This window comes from Pundamilia nyererei, unplaced genomic scaffold (assembly GCF_000239375.1).
Source record: "Pundamilia nyererei isolate P.nyererei 1_Seehausen unplaced genomic scaffold, PunNye1.0 scaffold00051, whole genome shotgun sequence".
Lineage (NCBI taxonomy): Eukaryota > Metazoa > Chordata > Actinopteri > Cichliformes > Cichlidae > Pundamilia > Pundamilia nyererei.
Genome location: NW_005187452.1, coordinates 3,241,075 through 3,247,074, shown reverse-complemented (window position 1 = coordinate 3,247,074; position 6,000 = coordinate 3,241,075). Strand labels below are relative to the sequence as shown.

General features: G+C 39.5%; 1 protein-coding gene across 1 annotated transcript in view; it reads left to right on the top strand.

Moving 5' to 3' along the window:
• znf710b (zinc finger protein 710b) overlaps positions 1–6,000 on the top strand; it is a 29,379-nt gene that overhangs the window by 13,709 nt on the left and 9,670 nt on the right. The gene's annotated exons all lie outside the window — the stretch shown is intronic.

Below are 6,000 nucleotides of genomic sequence, written 5' to 3'. Positions count from 1 at the left end.
TTTTTTTTCTATCACAGAAAAACGAACCCATTAGGCAGGGGAACAATTATATTTCTAGAATAAAACCTACACCTTGAACACAATACTCTCCTTCCCAGTCACACACATTTTGCACATTATCTTCTTATTTCACTCGTCCATCTGTGGTGCCATTTACCGTACTCCTCTTCGCGTAGTTCCTGTAATGACCTGGCCCGAATCTACTATTTTTACCCCAAACACTGTAGTGGTTGCTTCTCTTCGGTAGCATTCAACAAGTGGCTTACTTGCTAGACTCCAAAACAACCCCAACTGCCAGTCATCGTCCTCAATGGAACATAAAGTACATTAACCAGGTGCTTTCCTCACCTATCAGGTTTAGGGTGGCCTCATGAGATGATGTGCTCCTTCAGCACAGCTGGGAGCTGCAGCCATTGATGGTTTGCTGTGGTTTTATGGGACAACTGATCTGTTTTTGTTTATATAGGAGGAGGATATATTTGAGTACGTAGAAGCTATTTTAGTCTGCACCAGTTCTTTTTTTGTACATGAACGACATGTAGTGTTTGTCAAAGTTTAGAGGAGGAGTATTATTCTGACCTGGCTAAATCATCAGAATAAAACCTGTTAGAAAGCACATTAAAGACAAATGTTCAAACAATAATCCTGTTTACATAACCTCTCAGACAGTACACGTAGTGGTGGTAACAATAATTTTATTTTGGCACTTTTCAATACACTCAAGGTCATCTTACAGCATGAAATTAACAACAAAAGTAATATTAGGAGAAATTTAAAATCCTGAATGTAAAACATATTTAAAAACATATTTAAAAACAAACAAACATGATTATAGTTGATATGCTGATCTGAACAGGTAAGTGTTCTGTGATTGAAACTGTCAGAGTCCAGCTGATAGAGGTGAAGCGATGCTGTGTTCCAAAGACGAGGCGAACCTCAGCTTCTGGCACCCGTGGTGTTAAGTCTGATACATGGAACAGTCGGTAGAGTAGCTGAGCTGAGTATATGAAGGAGTGTGAGGATGAAGAAGGTCTGAGAGACACTGGGGTTGTCAAATCATTAAGCACTTTGAAAGTGAGGAGAAGAATCTGTATTGGATGCATTGGCGAATGGGGAGCCAATGAAGCTGGGTGAGATTATGTGTAATGTGATCGGTGGACTTGGTGCAGTCGATGATTCTTGCTGCAGAGTTATGTACCATTTGGAACCAATTAAGCAATTCTTTGGGGAGCCCAGAGAGAATGGCATAGAGGGAATAATCCAAATGAAAGGTGACCAGGGCGTGAACCAGAACTTGTGTGTTGAGTTGAGAAAGAAACAAGTGTAGTTTCGAAATGTTACATAGGTGGAAGAAGGCTGAACCTGAGACATTATTGGAGAGGGAAAAGGCTGAACCTGAGAGGAAGAGTATTTCAAGATGATTCCAAGACTTTTGACACTTTTTGCAAAAGTGTGGACTTAAGAACCACTTATAGAAACAACAAAAAATAGACTTTTGATTTAGGATCATTTCACGTTTACTGATGTCTAGTTTGAGCTGATTGATTATTTTCCCAGTGGTGATGGCCTGTAGGTCATGGCGAGGATAGAAGGGGGAAGAGAGGTGTTGGGTTTTGCAGAAATACAAAGCTGTTTGTCGTCAGCATAAAAATTAAACTGTTTTGTGAGATGGGGGGGAAAATATTTTCAAGATAAAGAAGATAAATTCATAATTTGCACAGAAAGATACCTGAGGGATACCATGTGTGACAGAGGCTGATGAAAAGCTTTATTTGTTTTTGTAAGTCTTGCCTTGAAAAAATCATTTATGTCAGAAAGTCTCCTTGATTCTAATATTGACCAGTTGTTGGCCAATATTGGAATGCGGAATGTAAAAAGTGGCACTGAGGTCAAAGAGGAGGAGGGTATTAAGAAAGCAGGTTTCTAGTGTGAGGAGATCAGTGGTGATTTTAACAAGCTGCTCCAAATATGTCTAGAATGGAATTGAAATGGCTTGGGTGGGTCTGAAGATGTGATGCCTCTATGCTTTCCAAAACTCAGGAAATGGATGAAAGGCTGGAAATGGCCCTATAGTTATTAAGGTTGTTGGATGATGAGCATGTTAATTTAAGTTTTAAAATCTGCTATGACTTTACAGCTCGTGGCTCAAATCGGTCAACAACTGCTTCACTGGGTGAATGGGTTAAATGCAGAGGAACTATTTCCCTATGGGGGCTAACACATACACATTATTATTATTATTATATCAGTTTCCTTCTTACTGGATCTTTGGTTCTCTCTCTCTGTTTTTGTTTTGTTGTTTTTTTTAATTAATGAGATTGTCAAAAAATTAATGAAAATCACTATTCGTTTTTACGGTAGGAAAGGTATTGGTTTAAATACACATTGCTTTAGTAAGAACACAGCTATAGCTAGTGTAGCTACCAGTATTAACTGATTTGACAGCAGTGTTATAAGTACATTTGCCAAAGTATCATATCATCGCAGGTAAGATGCATTAAAATTCTTAAAATGCAAACTTGTGGATCCACAGATTTGCAGCAGCAATGTGGAGTTGAGATCACTGCTAGCAAATATAGCCATGGCTCTTCAGTGGCTCTCTGACAGGCTCTGTAGGTCAAAGGCAGGGAGATCTGTCCAGTCCATGTTTGGCTCTGTCCCACCTTTGTGTCTTTTATGTGAATATAGCCAGATCCACATCAAGTCTGGATGCATTTGAGACAGACACCTGGCAGGATACATGGGAGAAGCCACGTTTGGTCAGATTTCACTTCCTGCTGCCGTTTGATTTTATCTTTAGGAAACTGCGACTGTTGCTGAACAGGAAAAAAAAGTGTTCATTCGTTCTTGAGAATACAGCTTGCACAAGAGGTTGGAAGATGCAGACTCTGCAACTCTTTCCCAAGTGTTTTGGCATTTCCAAATCTACATACCTTTGTGTTGTATATGTACTGCATCCTTTTTCATTTGTAAGTTTATTTGGCTTCACGGTTTGGTTTCTTATTATTTCAGGTCACAATTTCTCCTTAAGCATGTCTCCCTGCCTCTGACCATCTTGCTTTTAAATGCTTGAACTGTGAACAGGGCCCAAGAGAGTAGGAGTTCCAGCTGAAGCAGAAGTCACACCCCTCTGCATTTTGTAAAACTGCATTCAGAAATCATCCATTTAGTTTGTTCTTCATAGACAAATATGTATCGCTAATACTTTTCTTTGCATATGTAAAGCCAAAGTCAAGTAATTTTAAAGTAACTGATGGTTTTGTTTAAGTTTAAATGAGCAACACAATCTTGCATTAATTCTTACTGTGGAAAAAGTATGCAAAATGTTACATAAAGACTAGACTATATGCCATGATCCTCTCTGCTTGACTTGCGTTGCGTGACTGACAGGAAGTGTGCTGTAGCGTGACCAAAGGGAAAGTTAACTATTTTTGGAAAGTTTTATTTGGTAAATAAAAGCATGAAAATCAGTGAGGCTCAAAGTAGAGGCACCATAATACCTGCTCATTGAAGATTATTCTAAAACATAAATTGAACTTAAGGCAGGGAATGAATAATATGAAATCAGCTTATTATGGCAGCATATAAAAAAGACATACTTGAAGCATATCCACACAATATACCTTTTGCAGTTTACTTAAACAAGGGATAAGGGAAACAAAAATATGGGAAATGATGGATCGTCTGTAACTATTTCTTGTGGACCTTTTATGTTCTTGAGTAATCACAGAAGTGTTAAATTTGTTAATTTACAGAAAATTGTGGGAAGATTTGTTCCCAGTTCCTTTAGAGTCCAAGGTGACATTTTGCAGAGAACCAAAATATGCTGATTTTTATCAGGAACATTTTGGATGTAGTCTTGTTTCTGATTAATATTGTCTTGATTGCCTAATCAGTTAATAAATTAATCAAACCTAATATGTTTTGTGGGTTTTTCTCAACTTTGCATATTTGTGTCTTCATTAGAGCCTGACTGATATTTTGGTCCCCTGATATTATCAGCTGATATTGGCCTATTATACAGTATATACACTAGCCAGACACTTCATTAGGTACAGCTTGATAGTACCAGGTTTTACCGTCAGAACTGCTATAATTCAACATGGTGCTGTAAACATTCCTCAGAGGTTTTGGTCCAAACTGACATCATGGCGTTAATTGCTGCAGATTTGTCTGCTGCACATACGTGACAGCAATCTCCCATTCCACCACATACCAAAGGTGCTCTGTTGGATTGAGATCTGGTAACTGTGGAGACCATTTAAGTACAGTGAACTTATTCTCATATTCAAGAAACAAGTTTGAGATATTTTGAGATGATTTGAGCTTTGTGACACGTCATGTTATCCTGCTGGAAACAGCCATCAGAAGATGTGTGGTGGTCACAAAGGGATGGGCATGGTAACAGTACTCTTTAATACAGTTTAAATGATGATCGTTGGTAATAAAGGGCCCAAAGTGTATCAAAAAATATCCCCCACACCTTCACGTCACCTGGCCTGAACTGTTGATGCAGGGCAGGATGGATCTGTGCTGTAAATAGCGTTGGTGGATAGTTCAATAATTATCTGAACCAAAAAATCTAGTATTGGTCAGGCATCAGAATTTCTATCAAAGCTAAACTACAGGCATGAAAAGGGGTAACACTTTAGGTTTTCATAAAAAACACAGTAGCTGTACTTGGAGTGAACTCAGTCTCTGTAGACGTGTTCTGCGACAGGGGGGTGATGTGCGATTGATCTGATTGAAGGAAAGATTGTCACTTTTTATGGAAATGAATGTTGTGTACCCACAGTATGTTTTAGAGCAAACACTGCTTTGGCTCAAACACTCATTAATAATGTCTTCCAGTGTCTACAATTACAGTCATCTGTTGATTTATTTTTGGCAGCATCCACTGACTCACTCATGAGATTTTTGCATATTTTAAAATTTAAATAAATTCTTGGAAAAATGATTAAGTGATTGACAGACCCGTTTGTGTCTGTGATCAGAGTTTGATTGACAAAAACAGCGAGGTTGGTACCTTAGGCCCACTATTTACGTGAATCAGTAAAATAACAGATTGGTTGATAATAACACTAATAGTTTTTTGAGTCCTCAGTCTTTGTGGACTAATACACCAGTACAAAGTATTTCCTGCAAAGTGCATACAAGACACTATGCTGAATGTAGGTTTTTATATGTCTGTCGCCCTTTTTCTCATTTCGTTCCATAATTTGCAGCTTTCGCGTTGTCTCGCTTTCATCATTGGCAGGATATGCATGACCATTGTGGACCGTGAGGCCACCGTCTCGCCGCTCAACATCTATCTGATCTCTCCACGCATCCCATTTCACTGAAGGTGCCGTGGTCGTCAGATGACGTGAAAAGAGATGAAAGTTCTTCACACTTGAACTTTGACGTTTCCTCAGGCGTCAATCAGCAGCTCATTTTGTGTGTGTGTGTGTGTGTGTGTATGCATGTGCGTGTGATCCATGGGACTGTTTGATGCATCATTTCAAGCAGAATAATATCTCCGTGCTATTCTTTTACTTTTCATTGCTTCTTTTTCTTTTACCGCATTCTGCTCCCATCCCCCCGTCTCCTTTCTTTTTCTCTCTCTCTTTCTGTCTCCCCCCTCCCCTCTCTTTTCCTTGAGTATTCTTTCCTTTCAGTCTCTCCTCCTGCCCCCCCATCCATTTGCTCATCTCCTTGTCAGTCACCTTCCATCTCTTTCTTTCTCTCACCGTCTCTCTTCTTTCTCCTCTCTCATGTAGCACGCTCGCATCCGAGACTGTGCACGAAACAATCTTCCAACACTTTCCCATACTCGTAAACCTCACTTGATCAATGAGAGAGTGAAAAGATACAGAGGGGAAGGCGCAGGGATGCATGGATGAAACACAGAGAAGAACTCAGCTGCAGATACAGGAAAAGAGACAGACAGGGATGTGCAGAAACAAAGATGAAGAATGACACACAAAGAAAGAAGAAAGGAGGGCGAGTTGCTTTGGTGGA